The sequence below is a fragment of the Gossypium hirsutum genome, chromosome D10 (assembly GCF_007990345.1).
Source record: "Gossypium hirsutum isolate 1008001.06 chromosome D10, Gossypium_hirsutum_v2.1, whole genome shotgun sequence".
Lineage (NCBI taxonomy): Eukaryota > Viridiplantae > Streptophyta > Magnoliopsida > Malvales > Malvaceae > Gossypium > Gossypium hirsutum.
This window is the reverse complement of record NC_053446.1, coordinates 3,919,723-3,945,684: the sequence shown is the minus strand read 5'-3', so window position 1 is coordinate 3,945,684 and position 25,962 is coordinate 3,919,723. Positions and strand designations below refer to the sequence as shown.

Sequence of the window (25,962 nt, the reverse complement as noted above, 5' to 3'; positions counted from 1 at the left end):
ACGTGGTGGAAGCATGTACGTAAGAGAAAAAGGAGTATTTTTTGTTTTAGTAGGAGTGGTGGTGAAGTCATGATTTCATTACATGGTGGGATGGCTGCTGATTAAAATTTAAAAGAAAGGTCATCGATAACTGGCTTTGCTTAGTAGCTTTCCCACTGTGTGATCTTGGTAAGCATGTTTGTTTTGTCTGTTATGTTATATTAGAGTTTGTAAATAATAATATCCAAAGAAGAGCAGTGCAGAGCGATTGATGAAGACTGTGACACGTGCTGTGGAAAAATATCTAAGGTGTGGGTTACTGAATTGGGTTCCAACATCGAGAAGTCAGCCAATGCATAGATAGATTACACGCCTTTCTTTTTTCCATCACACTTCACACCACGACACCTGCCTCCCTCTCTTCCTTCCTTTCTTTGCATTGAACTTCTCAATCAACTACTCTATTTGAACATAATAATATATCTCAAATTCCATTCCATTTCTTTTTCCTTTTTTTTTATATTTATGGTTAGAAATAATTTTAGCTGTACTATTTTATAAATATATATATAAATTAAAAAAAGTTTGCAGCATGTCCCAAATCAATGTCCTGACAGTAATATTTGTTAATATTTATTAATTTTATTCTACAGAATATTATTTAATGATTTTATTTTACAATCATTCGAATTATCTACTGACTAAAGTTCAATTTATTTTTGCAAGAATAGTAATTCTAGCCCCAACAATGAACCCAACTGTTATAATCACTCACCTTAAATAATCTCACTTACCACAATGTATACTCTCCAATGAAATGTCTAACACAAGAGTAAAAGAAATACAATGTAAAGATAGACAAATGACCAGCTAAAACACTCCCACCAACATACCAACATACCAACATGTACGATAATGCAACCTACTTGTAGATGGATACGAGAGTTCTTAAATAGCTTTTTGATGAGTTTAAAACGCTTAGTTAACAATTGAATTTTCTCATAAATTTCTGCATATTCAGGTAAAGCAACCGGAGAGTTCTTAAATAGTTTTTTAATCAACTTAAAATGTTTAGTTGAAAGTTGAATTTATCTCTTAATTTATCTTTAATTATCTCATAAAAAATAAGGATAAGGCTTGAGATAAGGATTGTCCATCCTTCTTCCTTCAAAAATCAATCAGCAGCTTTAAAGAATAATTAAAGACATAGCTTCCTGAGGATGATTGGCCAATTGAGAAACATATCATGGATAACTAAGTAAAAAATGACAACCTTAAACCGCATATAGGTTGCCCTAAACAGATGTTCAAACTGTTGTACCAACAGTCTATCCAACAAGATGTTGGAACAACAGAAGAGAAGGGAGTATTTCAACATGCAGTCGAAAGAAATGGTCGACTAGAGAATATTACTCCAGTGTTTTGGACAATTAAATCTCAACAGGCCTATAAACATCGGCATCCAACAAACATGAAAATCTATACAGATAAACAAAAGTCATTAAAATCAAAGGTGGTAGAATTTACTACTTTATAAAAATGTTTAATCATTAAAAGTGCGTTTAAAATTACTTCATAAAAATCAATTACAATCTCCAAAACCCATACTTCATCTCTATACCCATATATTAATTCTACAAAAATAATTTTAGGGATGAACTAAAACTTTTGGGAGTTATAATTGAATGTGAGGTTTGGTGTTAAGGGTTAAAATTTAAGTGCACTGCTGAGGTATGTTTAAATCTTAATAAATTCAGGTGGTTGGCAAGTGATTGGGAGGATCAACGTACTTGCTAAGTGACTTTATTATACAACAAATTAAATTAATTTTCGTGCAAAATTATAAATTTGGTTCAATAATTGATGATATATTTTCAACACTAAATATTTGATCTGATATGATTTTTTTTTACTAATACAACTAAGTTCATTTAATAGCATAGGGATACTTTAAACCAATTTTTATTGAAATTTTTATATTAATTAATAAATTAAAATGATTATGAAAAACATTTAAATCATTAAAAATTAAAAATTAAAAATTTTCAATAAAATAAAATAGTCTAAATTTATAAAAATAAAAATAATAAATTCTTATCCCTATTTAAGTAGAAAAAATCATATGTGTTGGGGCACCGGAAAGATCATGTGGCCTTTGTTTATCATGATGTTAGTACTAAACAAATGCACTTGTGGTACCACTCATTCCTTAATTCTCTTTTGTACTAACTTTCTTTTATTATTAAAATACATTAATTTAATGTTTAAAGTTATAATTGTGAAGGATTAGAGCAAGTGGGGATTGGGGGATTATATTAAAGTTTGGCTTCTTTTTAAGCGGCAACTAGTTGAACATTGGATTTCGAGAACACGCTTTTTTCCCTTTTATTATTAATGAATTATGGTACTAATTATTTCCTTAATTCCATAATAACTTTTTGAGGTTAATCAAATACGAATCACATTAAATTTCGATTAAATTTTACGTTTAAAATTTGTAAATAAAGGAAAATTAAATGACTAAACTCTTATAATATTCTTCTTTTTTTCATCCACGAAATTTAAAAGATGAAATGTCGATTAAAAAGCATTGATATACCCTATTAGCGATTCTACAACTTATTTTCTCTAAAAATAAAACACTATGGCATGTGCCGGTACTGTGTGTCATTTGCTTGGCCTAACTTCCATCATGCCCTCTTCATGGAAATGAAAATGGGGTTGTACGGAATACATAAACGAAAAGGTGGAAGCCATCATTTAAACCAATATCTATGGCTTCTTTTTTTTTTAATGCCACTTTGGTTTTATTCACAAAAGTTGGTTTATGTACTACAAAAAGTTTTGTTTGATTTATGTACTACAAAAGTTCACATCAATTCTCGTATTACTTCTCTATGAAAACATATAATATATGTAAAAAAAGCTGATAAATAATTAAATTAGAAAATTTCAAACCCAAAAATGAAAAAGGAAAAAAAATCACTAAAGTGTTTAAATTGGGACTTATAAGAACAACATGTTAGATGTGGAATTTCAAAGAAATTTTGGATTATCATTTGTACGTCTAGAATTCAGACAAAGAATATGGAAATATAGGCAACATTAATAATGACAATGTTCTCCTTTCAGCTTCGTTGGCTTTTTTAATATATATATATATATATGAGATTGCACTATAAAACAAATATTCTTCTATAATTATTAACATTTTATACTTATAATATATATATACACACACGTAAGTGCTTACATATGTATCATATTATTGAATATTGTATATATATATTGTTCTATTAATAATCTGACCAATCATGTTTCACAAACATTTGGGAAGAAAACAAGTGTGGGTACTTTGATTGAATATATATATTTTTATTATGTAAATGTTATATACAATTGAGTTTATTGTCATTTAGGCTTACACTATGTTTTATAATTAAGATAGAATACTAAAACGAAACATGAGAAGAAGAAAAAAGAAGTATTTTATCAAGAAAAACAAATTTCTTTATTCTATCCAATATAATGTTAAGCTGATGGATCCAAATTACACATTCTCTTCGACAACTACCTTGAATATATTCTCTCATGAATATATATATATTGATATGCCACCCCTCGATATTCAAAAACTATAATTTGAATAAATTTAAATCCGAATTTGGTATTATTTAAGAATGACAGTTTGGATTGCGGATATTATATTTGAATTTTGCAGATTCGAATTGTTGTGCGGAAGCGTGTAAAAGAGTAAAATTATTATACTAAAAAATCACACTAAGTTCAATTCCCAGGAAAGAGAGGTGGATCGCAAGGATCGCTTAAGTACCAGGTCTTTCCTAGCCAGAATATCCCTCAATCGTAATTTAATAGCACAATAAATCACTACAATCACACACACAATTCATGCAGAATAATACAATAAAGAACACAAGAATTTAACGAGGTTCAGCAAATTTTGCCTACGTCCTCGGGCACTACCAAATATATTTCACTCCAAAATACAAGTGAGAATTTACAAAGAGAGAGAGAAAACAATGCCTTAAGTAGAGAATGGCAAGTTTGAGATACAGAATGAGAGATGGTTATGCCTATTTATAGTTGAGGTTCAGGGATCAACTTGCAAAGTCACTTTACAATTAGGGACCATATATTGCAAATATTCAGATTTTATTATGCCAATATCTCGATACCCATATCTTTGACTTTCCAATATTTGATACCCATATCTTTGACTTTCCAATATTTGATACACATATTTTTGACTTTCTATTATTTGATACCCATATCTTTGATTTTCCATAAATATGGATAATTCCCAATAATCTCCACCTTGAAGATTTGATTCGAGTAATCTTATCTTCACACAATTCTCTCTGCCTTTGTCAACAACACTTGATAGTGCCTTCTTCAACTGTTAAACATGCAGAATATTGATCAAGTTCAAACAATGTTCGAACTTGATTGTTGTTACCACCTTGGTCATCATATCTGCGGGATTATCTGCAGTCTTAATCTTCTGAAGGTGAATTTTCCCCTCATCAATAATTTCCCGCACAAAGTGGAAATGTACATCCATATGCTTTGTACGTGCATGATAGACTTGATTCTTTGCTAAATGAATAGCACTTTGACTATCACAATACACATTAATATGCTCTTGGACCAATCCCAAGGTTTTAACCATACCTTGTAACCAAATAGCTTCCTTTACAGCCTCTGTTATAGCCATGTATTCAGCTTCTGTGGTTGACAACGCAACTGTAGACTGCAGTGTAGACTTCCAACTTATTGGTCCTCCAGCAAGAGTAAACACATAACCAGTGGTTGATCTTCGTTTGTCCAAATCACCGGCATAATCAGAATCAACGTACCCAACAACACCTTTACCAAGTGTAGTATCCTGCTTGAACAGTAATCCAATATCCATGGTCTTATGAATATACCGTAGAATCCATTTCAGAGCTTGCCAATGTCCTTTTCCAGGATTATGCATATACCTGCTCACTATACTAACTGCCTGTGAAATGTCGGGTCTTGTACACACCATTGCATACATCAAGCTACCTACTGCATTAGAATACGGAACTTGTAACATGTATTCTTGTTCCGTATTTGTCGAAGGAGATAGTTGTGCAGAAAGCTTGAAATGAGAAGCCAACGGGGTACTTACAGCTTTAGTCTGCTCGTTCATGCCAAACTTCTGTAGTATCTTCTTTAAATATTGCTTCTGAGATAAACTAACTCTGCCATGAGCTCTATCCCTACATATTTCCATGCCAAGGATCTTCTTAGCTTCACCTAGATCTTTCATCTCAAACTCAAGGTTGAGTTGAGTCTTCAATCTCTCAATTTCAACTTTACTCTTAGATGCTATCAACATATCATCAACATATAAGAGCAAGTATACGAAAAATCCTTCTTGTAGCTTCTGAAAATACACGCAATGATCAAATTTACTTCTTGTATACCTTTGCCCTTTCATGAACTGATCAAATCGCTTGTACCACTGCCTTGGAGATTGTTTCAATCCATAAAGCGACTTTGTCAGTTTGCAAACCCAATTTTCTTTATCAGCAACCTTGAATCCATCTGGCTGAGTCATATAGATTTCCTCTTCCAAATCACCGTGTAAAAATGCGGTCTTCACATCGAGCTGAACTAGTTCAAGATCATATTGCGCAACCAAGGCTAGCAAAATCCGAATAGACGAATGCTTCACAACTGGAGAAAATACTTCATTGTAGTCTATTCCTTCTTTCTGAGCGTAACCCTTTGCTACCAATCTAGCCTTGTATCGAACTTCATTTTTATCAGGAAATCCTTCCTTCTTTGCATATACCCATTTGCATCCAATTGCCTTCTTTCCTTTAGGTAGTGTCACCAACTCCCAAGTCCTATTTTTATGAAGAGACTGCATTTCTTCATTCATAGCTTGCTTCCACTTTACACTATCAGAGTTACTTCTTGCTTCTGTGTAAGTAGAAGGAACATCATCATCTGCAATTGGAAGTGCATAGGCCACCATATCATCAAAGCGAGCAGGCATATGAATCTCTTTTCTTGGCCTTCTATATGCAATTGAATCATGTTGTTGTAGAAGTTCTTGGGTCGAAACTTCTTCATCATTTGTTCCTTCAATATTAGCTGGATCATCATTAACCTTTTCAAGCTCCACCTGCTGCAAAGTGCCACTGGTTGTGTTATCCTTTTGTGAATCATTGTTCTTCATCATGGTTGATTCATCAAAAGTCACATCTTTACTGAAAATTATTTTTCTTGTATCAGGACACCAGAGACGGTATCCTTTTACTCCACCAGTTATACCCATGAATAATGATTTCTTTGCTCTTGGGTCTAACTTAGATTCTTTTACATGATAATATGCAGTGGAACCAAAAATATGTAAAGAATCATAATCAATAGCAGGTTTACCAGCCCACCTCTCCATAGGAGTTTTTCCATTTATTGCAGCTGATGGCAACCGATTAATTAGATGGCACGCATATGTAACTGCCTCAGCCCAAAATTCTTTGCCCAATCCAGCATTGGACAACATACATCAAACTTTCTCCAGTATAGTCCGATTCATACGTTCTGCCACCCCATTCTGTTGTGGTGTATCTCGAACAGTGAAGTGTCGTACAATACCTTCATCGTGACATACTTGTAGAAATGGATCATTCTTGTACTCAGTACCATTGTCTGATCGAAATCGTTTGACTTTTCGACCAGCCTGGGTCTCCACCATCTTCTTCCATTTCAGAAATACATCCAAAACTTCATTTTTCCTTTTCATTAGATACACCCATACTTTTCTTGAATAATCATCAACAAAAGTAACAAAATAGTGCATACCTCTCAAAGAAGCCACTTTAGTAGGTCCCCACACATCACTGTGAACGTAGTCCAGAATTTCTTTTGTATTGTGAATTGCTGAACCAAATTTTATCCTCGTCTGCTTGCCCAAAACACAATGTTCACAGAATTCCAATTTGCAAGAATTTGCACCTTTCAACAAGCCTTGCTTCGCCAAACTCTGCAAAGCTTTTTCACCAGCATGTCCCAATCGCATATGCCATAACCTGGTAGCCTCTGAATCTGCATCTTTCGTAAAAGCTGTTGATGTTGATCCAATAACTGTACTTCCATTTAAATAGTACAGATTATTCCTTCTTGTGCCTTTCATCACCGTCAATACCCCAGCTACTACCTTTAGTAATCCATCTCTCAAAGTGATTGTGAGCCCTTTAGATTCTAGGACCCCTAATGAGATAAGATTTTTCTTCAAGCTAGGTATGTAGCGAACATCTGTCAAGACTTGAATTGAGCCGTCGTGATTCTTCAATTGGATTGTACCTACTCCCATTGTCTTACAAGCGCTATCATTGCCAATAAAAACAACTCCACCTTCTAGTTCTTTAAGACTAGAAAACCAGTCCTTATTAGGACACATATGGTAAGTACATCCCGAATCCAAAATCCACTCATCTGTATGACATGCCATTGCCATGCCAACCAAGCTAAAGTCTGACTCCTCATCATGCTCCGCTACACATGCATCAAAAATAGCTTTACCCTTTTGTAACTTAGGACAATTCTTTTTCCAATGCCCTTTCTCACGACAAAAAGCACATTCATCTTTGGCAGGTCTCCCTTTGGACTTACTCCTTCTACCAGATTTGTTGCTGCGCGAACGACTTCTTACTGTTAAGACTTCTGTAGTTGTATCTCTGTGATCTTTTTTATCTTTCTTTCGAGTCTCAGATCTATACAACGCATTATAGACTGCATCAAATGTGATTGTATCCTTCCCATGAAGCAATGTGGTGGTAAGATGATCATATTCATCAGGAAGAGAATTCAACAACAGTAATGCCTTGTCTTCATCTTCAAATTTCTCAGCCAAATTTAGCAAGTCTGCTAAAATTTTATTGAATGAGTTCACATGGTCATTCATTGACATACCGGGTGCATACGTGAATCGATAAAGTTTCTTGGCCCACTCCTTGTCATCCATCTTGTCAGGTTTTTCTTCAAGGGCTATATCCAGCTCTTGCTGACATAAGACATCCAGGATCTCACATTGCCACATACCAAAATTATTGGTACCATCAAATTTCTCTACTTCAAATTTCGCATTGGTCACAGTAGTCTTTGACGATGACTTTTCCATTTTTTTTCTCCTCAATCCCAACTACAGTACGTGAACAGTGCCGTGAACGATCGTATTCCCCAAGTACGAATCTAGCTCTGATACCAATTGTTGTGCGGAAGCGTGTAAAAGAGTAAAATTATTGTACTAAAAAATCACACTAAGTTCAATTCCCAGGAAAGAGAGGTGGATCGCAAGGATCGCTTAAGTACCAGGTCTTTCCTAGCCAGAATATCCCTCAATCGTAATTTAATAGCACAATAAATCACTACAATCACACACACAATTCATGCAGAATAATACAATAAAGAACACAAGAATTTAACGAGGTTCAGCAAATTTTGCCTACGTCCTCGGGCACTACCAAATATATTTCACTCCAAAATACAAGTGAGAATTTACAAAGAGAGAGAGAAAACAATGCCTTAAGTAGAGAATGGCAAGTTTGAGATACAGAATGAGAGATGGTTATGCCTATTTATAGTTGAGGTTCAGGGATCAACTTGCAAAGTCACTTTACAATTAGGGACCATATATTGCAAATATTCAGATTTTATTATGCCAATATCTCGATACCCATATCTTTGACTTTCCAATATTTGATACCCATATCTTTGACTTTCCAATATTTGATACCCATATCTTTGACTTTCTATTATTTGATACCCATATCTTTGATTTTCCATAAATATGGATAATTCCCAATACGAATGTTATTGATTCAAATAATATTCAGATTTGGATGTTAAAATTATTATTCGTTGCAGATTCGAAAGTGATAGACCCCTTTAGATATCTATTATCCGAATCCAGATTCTTATAATTGATATTTTGTTTAAGAGGCATTAGGTTCTTACCACTCAACTTAACAAATAGAAGTAAAAAAATAAATGAGTAAATAACCTACTGTAAAAGACACTTACCCCTCAGATTTAGTATAGATCTACCATATCTTTCTATTGTGTATGAAATTTATGGTTTCGATTGGCCCAAATCCAATCTTGGAAATTAAGATGAGAGAAAATTTTCCATTGGTAGCAAATGCTTATCCATTAAGCGGGGAAAATCCTATTTAAAAAGCAAAAAGATTATGCTTCGACTCTTGCAAAGAACGGAGTAACAGGGTCAGCTGCCTGATTAATCCTCATCCTTACATACCGTTAGTGTATAAGATAGATCTCATTGTGAAAGATCTATTATTGAAAAAATTATGAGTAGAGCCGAAGAGTGTGAATTGTACAAGTTACCAATTAAATGAATGAATGAGCTCCGGTGTATAGAGAGGACCTCACCATTTAAGAAATAACCATAGAAACGATGAAACTCACTATTTATTTATCCATTTCTATTTACTCCTTTATTTTAGTTCATATGCTTTTTTTATATCTAGTATCAATACAATTTCTTATTTCAAGGCGAAATGAAATGCCTAGAAAAAAGAAAAAATCGTGGTCGAGACGGTTAGAGTAGCAAAAGCCATTGGAATTTTTATTTTATACATTGAAAGAATCCGTTTTGTTATTAATATATAGACTAGAAAAGAAAAACTGAATAAAAGAATCAGTTATTTATCAAAATTTCTTTTATTCAATGACCGGTATTAAACGGGGATATATAGCTCGTAGACGTCGAAAAAAATAGTTTATTTGCATCAAGCTTTCGAGGAGCTCATTCAAGACTTACTCGAACTATTACTCAATAAAGAATAAGAGCTTTGGTTTCAGCTCATCGGAATAGAGATATGAAAAAAAGGGATTTTCGTCGTTTGTGGATCACTCGAATAAATGTAATAATTCGCGGAGTGGGGGTATCCTATAGTTATAGTAGATTAATACACAATCTGTACAAGAAACAGTTGCTTCTGAATCATAAAATTCTTGCACAAATAATTATCTCAAACAGGAACTGTCTTTATATGATTTTCAACGAGATTAGAAAATAAGGAGATCGGAAGGAATCCAACGAAATGCTTTAAATGAAATTGGGTTCATTCAATAATGAACTCGGGGAAGGTAGAGTAGAAATTAATATGATAAAAAACTATGATTTTGATAAGGTCATCAAAACAAGATGAGTGAAGGCGCTCAATAAAAAAAAGAGTAAACTACACCCATGGTCACTTTTGTTTACCTTAGGTTACGTTTTAGTCATTTATGTTTGAAATGTTACGTTTTAGTCATTTACGTTATCATGTTGTAACATTTTAGTCACTGAGCCATTAATCGTCGTTAATGGTGTAACGGTAAGCTGACGTGGCATGTTAAATCATCATTTCAAACAAAATTTTAGGTTAAATTATACAATTGATCCCCATATTTTTTTCGTTTTAAGTAATTTATTTTTTTTATTTTATGTTCTTTAAACTTTCCTCTTTTTTTCCATTATCTTTTGTTTCTCCCTCTGTTTTCATATCTTTCCCATTTTTTTTAACATATTAGGAAGTCGACTTGGCAGTGAAAAAAGAAGTAGGAAATCGACTATCATCATTTTCCTATAACCAAAACCCTATAACCAAAACCCATAAACCCATACCATGCTTCTTTCTTCACTACCAATTCGACTTCCTGGTATGTTAAAATAAATAAAGAAGGTAGGAAAACAGAGGGAGAAGCAGAAGAGAATGGAAAATAAAGAAAATAAAGAATGAAAGTTAAAAGAACATAAAAGAATTAAATTGCTCAAAACGAAAAATTATGGGGACCAATTGTATAATTTAACCTAAAATTTTTGTTTGAAATGATAATTTAACGTGCCACGTCAGCTTGCCATTACACCATTAACGACAATTAACGGCTCAGTGACTAAAATGTTACAACACAATAACGTAAGTGACTAAAGCGTAACATTTCAAATATAAGTGACTGAAATGTAACCTAAGGTAAACAAAAGTGACAATGGGTGTAGTTTACCCTAAAAAAAACACTCTATGGTTTCAAGAATTCTCACTTACCGCTTAGTTTTGAAAAAAAAACCCCTAAATCCGGTTGAGATTTAACAAATTTTAAATAAAAAGACAATTATATTATTGTTATTATTTATCTATTCTTTTTTATTTACTTCATTTATTTATATATTTTTAGTTATAAAATAACAAAATTTTAATTACATATTATAAAATTAAACAAATTTATTTTTTATAAAAATTATATTTCACTTCAGTTATAATTAAATATTTTAAAAATATATTTAACTTAATTATATCTTAGCTTTGAATTAATTCATTAAATTATTTTATGTAAAATAAACTAATTACCTTAATAAGAAGGTTTTAATGAAAATTTAATTAGAATATAAAAGTAAAAAGAGTATATTAAAGTTAATATTACAATTAAATATGTATTTGCTTAAAAATTATTAAATAATAAGTAATAAAGTAAAAGACATGACAAAAATAAAATATAATTATCATTGCTAGCCCAAATGGTTAGGTAGTTTACCCACAAGTTTCTTATAATTTATAAGGCACATATTCAAATCAAAGTAAGTACAAATGTTGAGATTTTTTTGGTGAATGATCATGAGAACCTGATGAGATGCTTTCACTCTGTTAGGCACTTAAGCTCTCATTAGAGTTAGGAGATAACCTCCATTGGTTATAATATTGACCTATTGAAGAGTAAGTCGGCCTCTCTCAACAAGGTCATAGCTTAAAGGCAAGGTTAAGGCCTTGAGAACTTTAAAATTTGAGGTTCGAGTCTCAATTTTTGTAAACAACGTGTGAGTTCTCATTCTATATTTATTTTAGTATAGGTCTGAATATATTCTAATAAAAAATTTAATTGTGCTTTATAATAATAAATTCTGATCATTTATAATTAACCTGATACTTTTTTATAATTATAATTGTAATTATACATATAATTTACCTATATTAATTCAATAATATATTGTATTATAAGATTAGTGGACTTTTATCCCACCTAAGGGTTTGAATACGTTTCATATAACCCCACAATTTACTTAAAAATAGGTTCATCCATGTTATATATATAATATTGCATTAGGGGAGGGTGGGTGCCCATATATTTCTGCCGGCAGCGAAGGAATTATAGTGGGTTTGTGCTGCATCCATGGCCCAACAAAATTTCTTTTTTCCGACAACTTATTATATTTTTAATTCCTCACATTAACATTAATTAAACCCTTAATGACTTAAATTCTTTATTAAAATGTTTCCAGCACCATTAAATATTTGATTAATACTTCTCATTAACTAATCATATTTACTTTTAAGATATTGTTTAGCCTACATTTTTAATTGATTTGTTGGTACTAAGTTGTTTGAATTGCCCCTTTCTCCGATGGATGGAATACACTTGGCATGGTGTAACATTAATTTTTATTTATTTATGAAATTTTAATTAAACAAAAATTGCTCCTAAACAAGTGGGAGTGGATGAATTATATGACCAACACACACACACACACATTCCCACCCAAAATTAATTTTGTACCAAAATCTGGCCCCAATCTTTAACAACCTACTGCTTATTTTTACAATAAATTTCATTAATCAATACAACACTTTACAATAATTCATTTTTAACATCAACTCTGATTTTAATTTTTTAATAAAAATAAAATATATATTTAATTTTAATTATTATAATTATACATGTTAAAAATATATAAAATTCCATTTTTTTCATATTAAATACATTGTTGTTAACAATGACTAAAATTCAATTCCATGTGTCAAATAAAATTCAACACAAAATTTAATATGACATCACCCATTAAATTAAATAAAATTGTAGGGTACAGCTTTTTCAAGTTTCCCACTCTAGCAATTAACTAGTATAATTTTCTGACATAAACTGCTACTTTCATTTGAAGCAGAGACCACAGTATATCAAAAACACTGACAAACCCAAAGCTATGGTTTACAATCTTAGCTCCAAATGGAAGGATTGAATTCATTATATCGGTGGAGCATCCCATATTCCTCCATTTTCACTTCTTTTCTTAACATTCATGGAGGTCTTGATCGATATATAGCAAATGATATTGATAAGTATCTATGCGATGGATACATCGCACATATAATTACCCATCTCTTGCTTTCTTCAACTTTCTCTAATACCAAACACTGTGATTTAGAGTTTGATCATCTAGATTTAATCTTTCATTTAATGTTTATTTAATAAAAACTTAGGCTATCAGACAATCAAGTTCTTTCACTTTATTTTTAGTTCAAGGTTTACATGCATTCCAACAATTTCATTTGCAGAGCTGACATTTTTGTTTATGGAATGAATTACCTTTCCAACAAAAAAAATTAAATGTAATTTTGAACTTAGGCAAAAAAAAAAATAGAGATTTTGAACCTTTTGGTTTATATATTTGTTAAGGGCTTCCTTCCATGATGTTAGGTTAGATCTTGTTTTTAAGGCTAAATGAGTTAAGTATATTGCAAAATAAAAGGTAAATTAAGAATCGATAAATATTAGGTGTAATAAAAAGACATGTTGTACTTTCAATAGGAGAATGGGGTTTAAACTTTAAAGGCAACATTATTAAAAAAGATAATCATAAATCCAGAACACAAACTATAAAACGGATGTAGTAACTACAAAAAGAATAAAGATAAATTAAGAGGGCTTTGAAATTTGTGTTTCGAGTGTTTTTATGAAAGTCATAAGAGAAGAATGACGATAATAGAGATGTGATAAGAGATTTCAACATGGTAATGATAAGGTAAAGGGTTAAATTACTTTTTGAGACTTGAACATGATAACTATTCTTACATTGGAGCCAATTTTTTTTTTGTTCAAGTTAGTTTTTGAACTTGGTAATTAATGTTCTCACATTAGAGTTTAAGTTTTTTTTTGTGTAAGTTAGTTCATGATATTTCCTTGAAAATCCGAAAGTTCAGGCCTTAACTTGAAAATAATTGTCAAGTTGAAAAAGTCACTAGGATAAAAAAAAAGTTCAAACCCCAAATGAGAACAATTACCTAATTTAAGCCCCAATATGAGAATAATGATTAAATTTAAAAACTAAAAAAAATCAAGTCTCAATGTGGGAATTGGTGATTGTAAAGGAAAGTATACTTGGATAGTTATGCAAGGGTTTTCAATTGCATGAAAGTGCGCCGGAGTTGAGTTCATTGATGCATGTGATTAGTTGGAATAAGTGACCTTGATTCGGTAAGATTGTTGGAGGATCCTTCAAGGAATTAAACTTTTATATTTTTATCTACGTATTGACTTAATGATAAAGTTGAGGTTTTGAAAATTGTGAAATCTAATTCGAGCCTTAAATATGCGTGGATGAACCAATTTAAGTTATGTTAGTTAATTAATTCAGTGTTTGTAATAAGTAAATCAATAATTATCGATAAAGTTGTATGTGGTAAATAAAAGAAAATCAAATAATTACCGTTTACCAGATAATTTGATGGTAATACCCAGTTTAGAATCAACATGTCAGTTGGCAATGCCAATAATGGCATCTTATATTATCCCCAAAAAGAGAAGGTTGATTAGTAAATAAAAAAATAAATAAAAAAAAACCCATTGAATTCAGGTAGATAAGAGTACGTAATTGGATTAAAGTGAAATTAATTAATATGCCACATAAGGTTATTTCAAATTAAATTATCATAGCAGAAGCATATTTTAATTCAAGCTAGATAAAATGATGGGAAAATTAATAAAATGAATATGTTATACTAATTAACATCTGACTTTTGCAGTTCCAAAATGAAAGTCCAAATCCTTAATAAATTGAATATATATACTTTGAAATTTATTTCATAATTAAATTTTGGGTAAATTATTAAAGGAGTCGCTTTTGTTTACTTCTCATTACATTTTAGTTACTTATCGCGTTGTAATATTGTAGTCACTAATGTGATACGTTAAATCATTATTTCAAACAAAAATTTTAGGTTAATTTATACAATTGGTCCTCATATTTTTTCGTTTTGAGCAATTTAATTTATTTAATTTTATATTCTTTTAACTTTTCTTTTTTCCTTTATTTTTCACCCTCTTCTGCTTCTCCTTTGTTTTCCTCCTTTCTTTTAATGTAGTTTTTCTATGTTTTCTATTTGTAAAAATTAGTCCCTATATTTTTTTTAACAATTTAAAATTTTTTGAGTGAGGTGAGCTTGTGGGCTAGTTTTAATAAATGGAAAATATAGAAAAACTACATTAAAAGAAATAAAGAAGGGAGGAAAAGGGAAAAGCAAAAGAGAATGAAAAAAAAACGAAAGTTAAAAGAATATAAAAGGAAAAAAATTAAATTGCTCAAAATGAAAAAAAATATAGGGACCAATTGTAGAATTTAACCTAAAATTTTCGTTTGAAATGATGATTTAACGTGCCACGTCAGCTTAACGTTACACCGTTTACAACAATTAACGGCTTAGTGATTAAAATGTTACAACACGATAACGTAAGTGACTAAAATGTAATCTGAGGCAAATAAAAGTGCCTATTTTAATAGTTTACCCTTAAAATTTGATAAGTTGATAGGGTGAAAATAATAAAAAACCAATTTCCATTACCTATATGCAACGTTTAAAGGCTTCCAATTAATCAAATGAGAGATTATTGAAAAATTAATTAATAAGTTTATATTTAATGAGATATATACACGTTAAGTTAACCAGGTAATATCTAATAAAAAAACATGAATTTTATAAAATAGGGTTTACACTAAGAAATATAGTATTAGGTTGTAGTTTTGATTTTTATCCATGTCATCATTAATACTAGTAGTTGTCGAATGAGTTTTAATTCGATTGATATAAGCATTATTCTTAATACAGATAAAATTATAATTTGAATATATTAAAATATATTATTTTTTTATTTAAGAGTTAGGAGACATTATGGATAGTTTTAAGCGAACCACAATTAGTTTTCAGTCGGACCTAATAAAAAAGCATAGAAGAAATGGCAAATAAGTAAATATAGGAGGAAGAAGAGGGCAAAGGGTGGGAGAAAGAGGACATCTCTTAAAGATTGGCACGGCGCAGTGTCTGGTCCTTTCCCGATAAGCCGCTCATTTGTTCGATCGAATGGTTATGAATTGAAATGTTTTTTCTCTTATTTTCTTTCTCATATATATATAAACACATATAGATATATACTCCTTTTTTTCACATTAAACCTCATATTCATATTATATACAGAAACACCCTCACTTCTAAATATCTTCTTCTCTTCTCACCTTTTTACCAATTCCCAGTTATTTTTTCCATTTCTGTCTTAAGTCTCATCATCTCTTACAAAGTAACTCAATCCTTGCAACTAGCTGTAAGTTTTTTTATTTATTTATGAAAATTCAAGTGAATTCATTAACTTTTGCTTACTAAAGAAAGTTTTTTTTTTTGGCTTTTTATAGTTTCATGAATTTGTAAGGGGAGATGCGACTAATGCTTCTTTAAACTTTGTTAATATTCTCTTTTGTTTTTGAAGCTAAAAGAGTGGATTTGATTATGTAAAGCTTGTGGGTGTGTGTGTTTTTAATAAATTTGGTCTATGCATAAAAATGAAATCTTTTCTTAACCACTATTTACTTGTTTTGAGACTAAGGATAGATGATGTAAATTACCCACCTTTTTTTAAATGGAACAGGAAATAACAAGTATTAAAGGTTGTAGCTTTTTTACGACTTTGATCAAAGTTGATTGAGAAGCTAATCATGATATCTCAAGAACTCTTTTGGTTCCTTTTTTTTTTTTTTGCAGGTAACAGATCTGTTTAGAGCTGAAGCTTTCTTCATAAGAAGCAGTGAATTGCAGATCTGTTAGTCTGGTTTTGGATTTTTAAGTTGTGGGCTATTATCTTGACTTCAATCAGTGAAGAGCAAGGAGAAGAAAAAGAGGGAAAAATAAAAATCAAAACATACCCTTTTTTGTGTGTGATATATTTATTGTGTAAGAAGTCGACACCTGTAAACAACTTACATTGTTTCAAAGTGAGCAAAAACAACGAAATATAATTTTGTCTTTGATTTTTGAGAGTTTTTATTCTTTGTTGGTAATTTCAGGAACAGTTTATTTATTAATGGGGTGGTTTGTCATTTACTAGTCTTTTTATTAAGCTAAAACACTAATGGTGGTGATGCTAGTGTCTGCCATTTTTAGGGTCAGCTTAAAAGAAAAAGCTTTAAATAACTGAAGGAAGAGAAAAGAGAGAAGAAAAAAGAAAAAGAAAGGGTTGGGTTTTTTTTTTCAGTTCTTCACCAAATTGTACAGCAATTACTGTCTTTTCTCTTTAGCTTAATTGTGAAGCTGAAAAGAGGGTTACTGTCAGATTCAAGGTATATATATATATTAGCTGCTGCAATGTAATTACAATTCAAGTAGCTTTTCTGTTTTCAACTTCTGTTAAAGGCTTATCGACTTTGAAACACTTTAGGTAGGGTTAAACAACATATAATATAGCAGTAGGCAGTAAGTCAGATCTCTCACTCATCCCATGGTTTTCAACCTTGAAACTGTTGTGTGTGGTTAAAATTTTTAAAAGGAGTTTTGTTAAATGCATAATTTGAAGCATCAGATGCTTTTTTTTACCTTATCTTCTAATTTAATTTTTTTTCTTTTTCTTTTGTACTTTTCTTTGCAGGGTGTGGCTGCCATTTTTCAGGTTTTTTTGCTTTTGAAAGCACTGCAGCTGCAAAAAGCTTAAAGGAGAGAGATAGAAAGATAGAGAGAGAGCCTGACTTGGACTGTGATATATCAAAGGCTTTTATCACTACATAATCCAAAGTACCCCTCTGTGTAATGGTCATCAATGCATAGAACATTTCAACCCCACTTTCATTAATTTCTCCCTTCACACCATCACCACTGTTTCCTCTTTCTCTTTCTAACAATAATCCAAAATCCCCAGATTTTCTTGTTCTTTGAAAAAAAAGGGGCAAAAAGGGGGGGGGGGAGGGGGGAGGTTTTTGAGTTGTTTGGTTTTGTGAGAAAGTAATGAAAGTGGTATGGAGGTGGATGAGATTCAGACACAAACCTGTAAGTTCTCAACAGTTGGTAATGGAAGGAATGAGACAAGCAAGATAGGTCAAAAAGGTAGTGACAGCAACTTCCCTGATGATGAGGAAGATGGAGAACTCATCAAAAGGGCTGCTGCTACTGCTGTTGCAAATGGTGGTGTAGCTGACACCATTGGTACTAATTCTCTTAGAGGTTGGCATAACTCTTCGAGGATTATTAGGGTTTCTCGAGCATCCGGTGGGAAAGATCGGCACAGCAAGGTATGGACTTCGAAAGGGTTAAGGGACCGGCGAGTAAGGTTATCTGTCACTACAGCTATACAGTTTTATGACCTCCAAGATCGGTTGGGGTATGATCAGCCTAGTAAAGCTGTTGAGTGGCTAATTAAAGCAGCTTCTGATGCTATTGCTGAACTTCCTTCACTTAACACTTCATTCCCTGATACACCAAAGCAACTGAGTGATGAGAAAAGAGGGAGTGGGGGAATAGAACAAGGGTTTGACTCAGCTGAAGTTGAGTTAGATGGTGATCCAAGCAATTACCAACAACACCTTTCCTTGTCCAAATCAGCTTCCAGTAGCACGTCTGAGACTCGTAAGAACTCGAGTTTATCACTTTCAAGGTCTGGGACCCGTGTGAACCGTGTAAAAGCTCGGGAACGAGCTAGGGAAAGAACAGCAAAAGAAAAGGAGGGTCATCAACAACAAAATGTGAACCCCATTTCTCAAACTCCTCCTTTACTGAGTTGCTTACTAGTGGTATTGGAAATGTTAGCAACAATAATACTAGTCCTTCAGCATCAGCTTCAGCTTCAGCACATCAAGACCCTAGTGCGGAGTCTGATTTTTACCAAAAGGCTAATAGTACTGCTAGGCTCTGGCCAGTGACTCCAATGGATTACTTTGCCTCGGGGCTACTTGGACCATCTTCTTCAAGAGGTCATCATTCTTCAGGGTTTCCTGGAGGACAAATCCATCTAGTGAACTCTTTGCAACAACCAATGACAACACCACCATTCACCGTGTCAGGTGAAAACCATCAAGAGATGCAGCATTTCTCGTTTGTTCCAAACCCTGACCATCTCATCCCGGTGGCAACAACACAACCGGGGCAAGGGGTTGACTACAACCTCAATTTCACAATCTCTTCCGGCCTTGCTGGTTTCAATAGGGGGACCCTTCAGTCCAATTCTCCTTTTTTGCCTCATCACCTCCAGAGGTTTTCTTCTATAGATGGATCATCACCCTTATACATTGGTACACCACCAGTGGAGAATCATCACCACCATCAATTCACGGCTGGATTAGATGGCCGCTTGCAGCTCTGCTATGGGGATGGAAACAGGAGCTCAGACCAGAAAGGAAAAGGCAAGAACTAATCAGTTTCCTTTAAAAATGGTTTCCACCTGGCTCCATCTTTTCCCTGGTAAGCTCAACATCTTCATTAACTAGCATTTTGCATTCGAATATTCCCTTTGCTTAAATTTCTTAGTTAAAGTTCAAATTTTTGTGCCTGGTTCAAGGGTTCTTCTTTCTTGTTCTTTTTTTATTTTAAATTTGTTTCTGGCTGGTTTTTTTTTTGGGTTTACGTGTCGTGCCCGTGCATAGCATAGTACCATGAATCACTCACTTTCTTGGTATTCATAAAGTCTTACCATTGGGGACATTTTTTTAATTGTGGGTTTCAAGTATTATATAGTCTTTTCATGATTCCTGCATGGATTGCTGTGAGTAAGCACCGGCTACTTGTCTCCTTGTTTGTTCTCTTCCTGGTTCCCTTCCCCCTAACATATGTGAACCCATGCCAGGTGTTAGTTGCTTGGTGGCCAAGCCTTGCTGGGCACTGAATAGAACAATTAAAGTTTACTTTTGAAACCAGGTTTTACTTTGGTATATAGCTTTAGAACCTTAATTTATTTTTGCCCCCTACTGGACATATGGCAATCACCAGCTAACACCTGTCAGGTTTCTGAGTTGTTAATTAGGGGTAGATTAAATCTTGAAAAAAAAAAAGAAAACCCATGCACGTAAGACCTCGAGCTCTCAAACTTCAACAACACTAATGGCTGCTCCCAAGGTAAATGTTTTCCTAGGTTTAGAAAAGGCAAAAATTTTATTTGTGTATTATTGTAAGTTAGCTGTCACTGTTCTTATAATAAAAATGGCTAAAACATAGAGACACACTAAAAGAAATGTGCCTGTAGTTTGAACTTTGAATTCAATCAAAGCCCTCAAGTTAAAGTCCCAAGTGCCAATGTATTTGATGTTTATGTTCTCTTATTTGGAATCTGAATCCTTAGTCTTGCATTTCTAGCAATGATAAGATTTACTAATAAATGGGATATTTTCATTATCATATCATTTTTAGGTAATGTAGAATTTCTAATTTTATGAAAAACTTGCCGTTCTTTTTTATAATATTGATACATTACACCTTATTCTCTAGCCCATTTTTTTTAATTTTTTTTTGTTTTTCCTATCATTCCTGAGAATTTAAACATTTCTAAACTATAAGAAATTAATGAACTATTTTTATTTAAATTGAATAAGAATTATTTATTTATTTATCAAAATGAAATAAAACTCTAATTTAATGTCCTACTCAGATATTTCAAGTGCTGGTGAAATCTAATTTTGATTTCTAACATATTTACAATCATGTATGTAGCTATAATTCACTCAAAAAAGATAACTAAACTTCCATCTAGCATATGTAAGTCTATTTTGACTAAAATTGTTGCAATTTCTTTGTTTAAATGTTAAAAAAACAAAGCAAATTTTATAATAAGCATAATTTAGTAAAATATATTTTTAATTCACATAAATTATCATATCAACAGAACAATAAAATCTTACATTTTATTCATATAAACCAAATTAGGTAATGTAAGCCAGTAATTTACTAAGTAATCTTATGGTTAGAAGGTTTCCCAAGGTGTAATTGAATTTGTAAGATGTAAGGTCAAAAGTAATATTAATAATGACCAAAAGTATAATGGTAGGCACAAAAATAGTAAATCAGCAAACATAAAACAATGTATTTTTATATATGAAATTTACATTTGATTTAATTTTTATTAATCACTTACACAATTATCATTATAGAACCATTTTACGTTTACATATTGCATACATAAATATTTATATTTGTCTAATATGTAAAAAAATTGGTGTATTTATTTTTTAAAATGTGTACAGTTGAATCAAAATTGAAGTTTCATATATACATTCAAACCATAATCAAAGTTTCATGTGTATAATTATACCAAGTCAAAGTTTATGTATCAAATTGTGCATTAGTTCAAAATTCATGTGTAGTTTTAAGATTTATCCCATTAGAAGAGAAAGTAACACCTAATAAAGAATTTTGTAAATACGATTTAGAATTTGAGAAATGGTAGTTTAAGAATTGTAAAAGAAATTAGAAATCATGATGAACAAAGTTAGATGTTTGAGTTGTCCTCTTGATAGAAAAATAAGGCTAAATACAGGCTGTGCAAGGGAAATTAAAGATTACTACTAGTGAGAAAACTAGTCTAGTTTTCTATTTTCAAATCTTTATATTCAGTCCTATATACGAAAGGCCCTTTATTTTGATGAATTCCTTAAAACTGCTCCCACAATTTCTTCACATTATTTAAGAATTCATTGTTCAAGAAAAAAAAGGTTACTTCTTTTGAGAATACTCTCCACTTAATTTTGAAATATGTCTTTACAAAAGTATCTTAAGAATGCTAGCTAGGGTTTTTTCTTTTATATGTTTGAAGGTTAAAATGTTGAGACTATAGATTTAACTTATGTATCATCTTCTTGATGTTTTAGCTGTTGACATTCTCTTGATTTGACCATACCATTGAGTCACAGCAAAGCTAAAAGTTATATCAATTCAAAGGAATAATAGTTTAGAAGATCCTTGGTATTGCTATCTTGCTCTTTTCTTGCCTTATATGCTCTATCTAGAGTGTTCATATTCCTTTAGGTTAAAAATTGTTCTTCAAAAGTCATGGCATCCTTACTTGTATGGTATGTTTGGTTTCAAAGGTTAATGAAAGTTTACATGCAACAAAATGTAGCCCCTTTTCCATCACAGCTTTTGATCCAAAAGCAATTCCAAACGGGTGGCTTTGTTAGTGAGGTTATGCAAACTATAGGGAGTTAAACCAAAAGCTGTTCTAGGGACTTTAAACTTGACTAGATTTTGAGCAATTTTGTTCTACCTGAGTTAGATTACGCATATAAGATAAATTATTGTTGACATTCACTAGGAAAGTAAATTAACTTTAATGTCCTGAGAAGATATATTTGTTTTTTTTTTATGTATTTTACTTAATGCTTATGCTCAGGACTGTTTATATACGAAGAAAAATAGAAAAGGAAAGGGATATTGCTTGTTATCTTCTATTCTTAAATATGAGTTTTAGTTATCAACTTAAATTCTAGAAGTAGCAAAACAACATTCATTTCATACATTAAGATCCAAAAGCTTCCAAACTGAAACACCATGGACCCTTATTAGTACTAGCTGAAGTCATTCTTAGGGTAAATGGAGTTAAACTTGTGCAAAAGAATTTCACCCCATTGTATTATCAAACTTAGATGTTAGTGAAGCATTGACCCTTGGTAAATGTACTGTGAGAACAGCAATTGAATAGGAATAGCATAATTAATTTGGGAATGAGGGTTTGAGGATGTATGATCCAAGGAGTTTGAAGTGTGCTAATATGCTTTGAGTTGTTGCATTACAAAAAACTTAAAAGGTGAGAATAGTGGATTGTCACTTATTTTCTTGATCGGATGCTCTACTAGGCTCATCATAGAAGAAAAAATCACCCTTTTTCGGGGGCTAATTATAATAGGGTGTTACGTGGATTGGTTTAGATGAATGATATGCCTATTCCCAAATTTGTCGTGTCAGTCAATGAATGACTAGAAGATGTTTTAGGGGGATCATATTATGCTGAAAGGTTGAAGAAGGGATAATATTTTTCCCTTAACAAAGAATCTCCAACAATGGATTGTTTGATTATGAGAGGAGGTTTAGTTTTTTTTCTTTTTGCAGTTCTCTTGTAGTCTTACCAATTTGAACCATATTATGCTAATATTTGGTGCAAAAATTTTGGATGCAGGAAAGCAGAGATGGAGAGAGCTGCAGTGGGAAAGCATTGAGTGAATGTGCATGCATTTGGGTGATTATTTGATATACCTTTATTTCTGTGCTTCTGAAAATTGTTGGTATTTTCTGTTTTATCCTTTTCTGAAGTCAATCATTGTGTGTTTCCAACATGTATAACAAAAAACCAATTCAATTCAAGTTATTCCTTCCTTTCCCTTTTTTTTTTGCCTTGTCTTTTTCCCTATCTTACAAAATGTCCTTAAATTTGTTAAAATGCAGCCTTGTGTCTATGAGCCATAAACCCTTCTTCACAACATCAACCTCTTTTTTTTTTTGAGGTACCAATGGCATATATATATGTTTTTGATGATTGAAATCACTAATCCATGTTCTTCCAATGGAATGTTATACATTGATTCATGTGCTTCTGTTTTCAAGCTCTGAAACAATTTGTTCTTGCTTAAAATGACATTTGCCTTTGATGTTGGGATAAATTGCTTAATACATAAGCTTATATTATACATCGATTCTATATAATAGGCCAAAAAAGATAGAGCTCCCCAAGATTAATTTGCTGAATACATAGAAACGTTGGTTTATTTAGTCCCTTATTCAAAAATTAAACAAATTAATCTCTATACATTAGATTAAAGAATAAAACAGTCTTGTTTTTTTATTTTTATTTTTATGAATTACATTTTTTCATGTATAAGCCACATGGTAGCATCATCAATCCTTAAATATAGCATACAACATACTTAACAGTTAAATATTGAACCTGAGGTTGGTGTCAACAAGTCTTGGTGGATGAAAGAAGTGTTGAGTTAATTTATAGCTAGTCGAATTGAAGTGGTGGGATCACTGAGTTGGCTCACGTGAAATATCAATGACTGCAATGATGGGGGGTTCTGTACATGGTAAAGCTCATGTGAAAGTGAAATCTTACCTGATAAACTATTTCTAATGAAATCCATTAATGGAGATGGGGGGCCGGTGAATGGACTGCTCTTACTGCCCTCTTAATGAAACATCTAAAATTCAATACAAAACTTGTGTATGGGCTATACGGCTTTTATGCCTTCAGAGTTGACAAAACACAAATGCTTTATGAAAAGAAAATAAAACAACGATATTGTTCCTCCAGGGTGAAGAGTTAGCATTGCATTTTGTTATATCTTTTAAAAAAGGATAGATAAATTAATCTTATATATTATATCAAAGAGTAAATTGATTCTTCTGTTAAAAATTTCATCTATTTTCATTGTAAGTGCTGACGTGACTAATAGAGCAATTAAACAATACCACTTGCAGTATCACATGTACCTTATATCAACACGTAGAGATTAATTCAAGCAAAATGGATGAAATTTTCAACAATAAAAACCGATGAATTTTTTTACATAAAGACTAATTCAAGCAACTACACAATGATACTTCTTCACTTAACAACACAAGCATGAAAAATGTTTGGAAAAAAAGGATGATTGAGACAGAAGGAAAGAAACATTGTTGATGTTACCATTTCATTGCATTTGAGAACAGCCTTTCAGGCAATAAAACAACTCCCATTCATATACTCCCTTTTTTTTCTTTACCTTTTGAGATAGACATTTGGTTGGTGGGTTGTGTTTATCTTTTATTGCTTTTGAAAAGAGGTAAAACGTGACCAACTTGCTGTTCTTTCTGCAGCAAAAGTGCTCGAAAAAGAAGAAGCCCATGGACGTGTAAGTATATGAACCGCTATGTTGCTCGGATTTGTTTTAAACACACATGTTAAACATATTTGGATATGAGAACGAGGATATAATCTTTCAATTGTATGACTTTTAATTTTATAAAAAAATTATTTCTTGCGATTCCTTTAATATGATTTATATCATAACAAATGAGAAAGTCAAAAGAATGATTAGCATTTTCAGCATTTCACCTTTCTTTAAAGCTAAAGCAATAGCTGTCATTCTAGTTTAGCAACAATTGATGTAAATTCCTTAGAAAATAAGAAAAGTGGTAGAGATTTTAAAGCTCCTTCGAAGGCTTAACTCAGCATTCATGAATGACTTTTTCGATACTTCTCCACATCTGTATCAACCGGGTGACCTTTTTTTTTTTTTTTTGCATGTAAACGTGGAGGTGTTAAAAATAGTGAAATCATGTCTGCCTTCTGGTTTTTTATAACAACAATAATAATCCAAATTCAGAGCTAATAAAATTGATTCATGCAATCGTCAAATTTCAATATTTACATCCCTTAGTTCTTTTATCTTTTAAAGAGAATTCATTATATTTAACGAGGAATGATGATTAAAAGAGGTACGAAATGATTAGGTTAGTCCAGATAGATCAATTTGAGTTTTAAAATTCTCAAGTTGTTTCGAATCAGTTTGGGTTACTCGAGTTTTTTTTTTTTTAGGTTTAAGTCATTTTAAGTTCGAAACATTCTGGGTTCAAATCACTTTGGTCCAAGTCATTTTTTAGTACAAGACAAATGAACTCAGGTTGTTGACTTAGATCAAACTAGGTGGATCAAATTCAGATTCTGATTAATCGAGTTGGATCTTAGAGATGCAGAAACAAGCTCATGAAAAAAAAAAAACAGATGATAAGTGGACTTGTTCATGAGTTAGACCGAGTTCTGACCTCTCTACCATGCATCCACAAATCTGTTTAATTCAACAATCTTAAAGAATTTGCAAATACCATAAAGTATCAATGAAACTTTGATGAGTATAGAAAATTTGAAATAAACATTAAAAGC

The 25,962-nt window shown here is 31.9% G+C and overlaps 1 pseudogene; it reads left to right on the top strand.

Moving 5' to 3' along the window:
* Window positions 1-16,208: 16,208 nt before the first annotated feature.
* Window positions 16,209-23,421, top strand: LOC121202905 (transcription factor TCP2-like; annotated as a pseudogene).
* The last annotated feature ends 2,541 nt before the right edge of the window (window positions 23,422-25,962 follow it).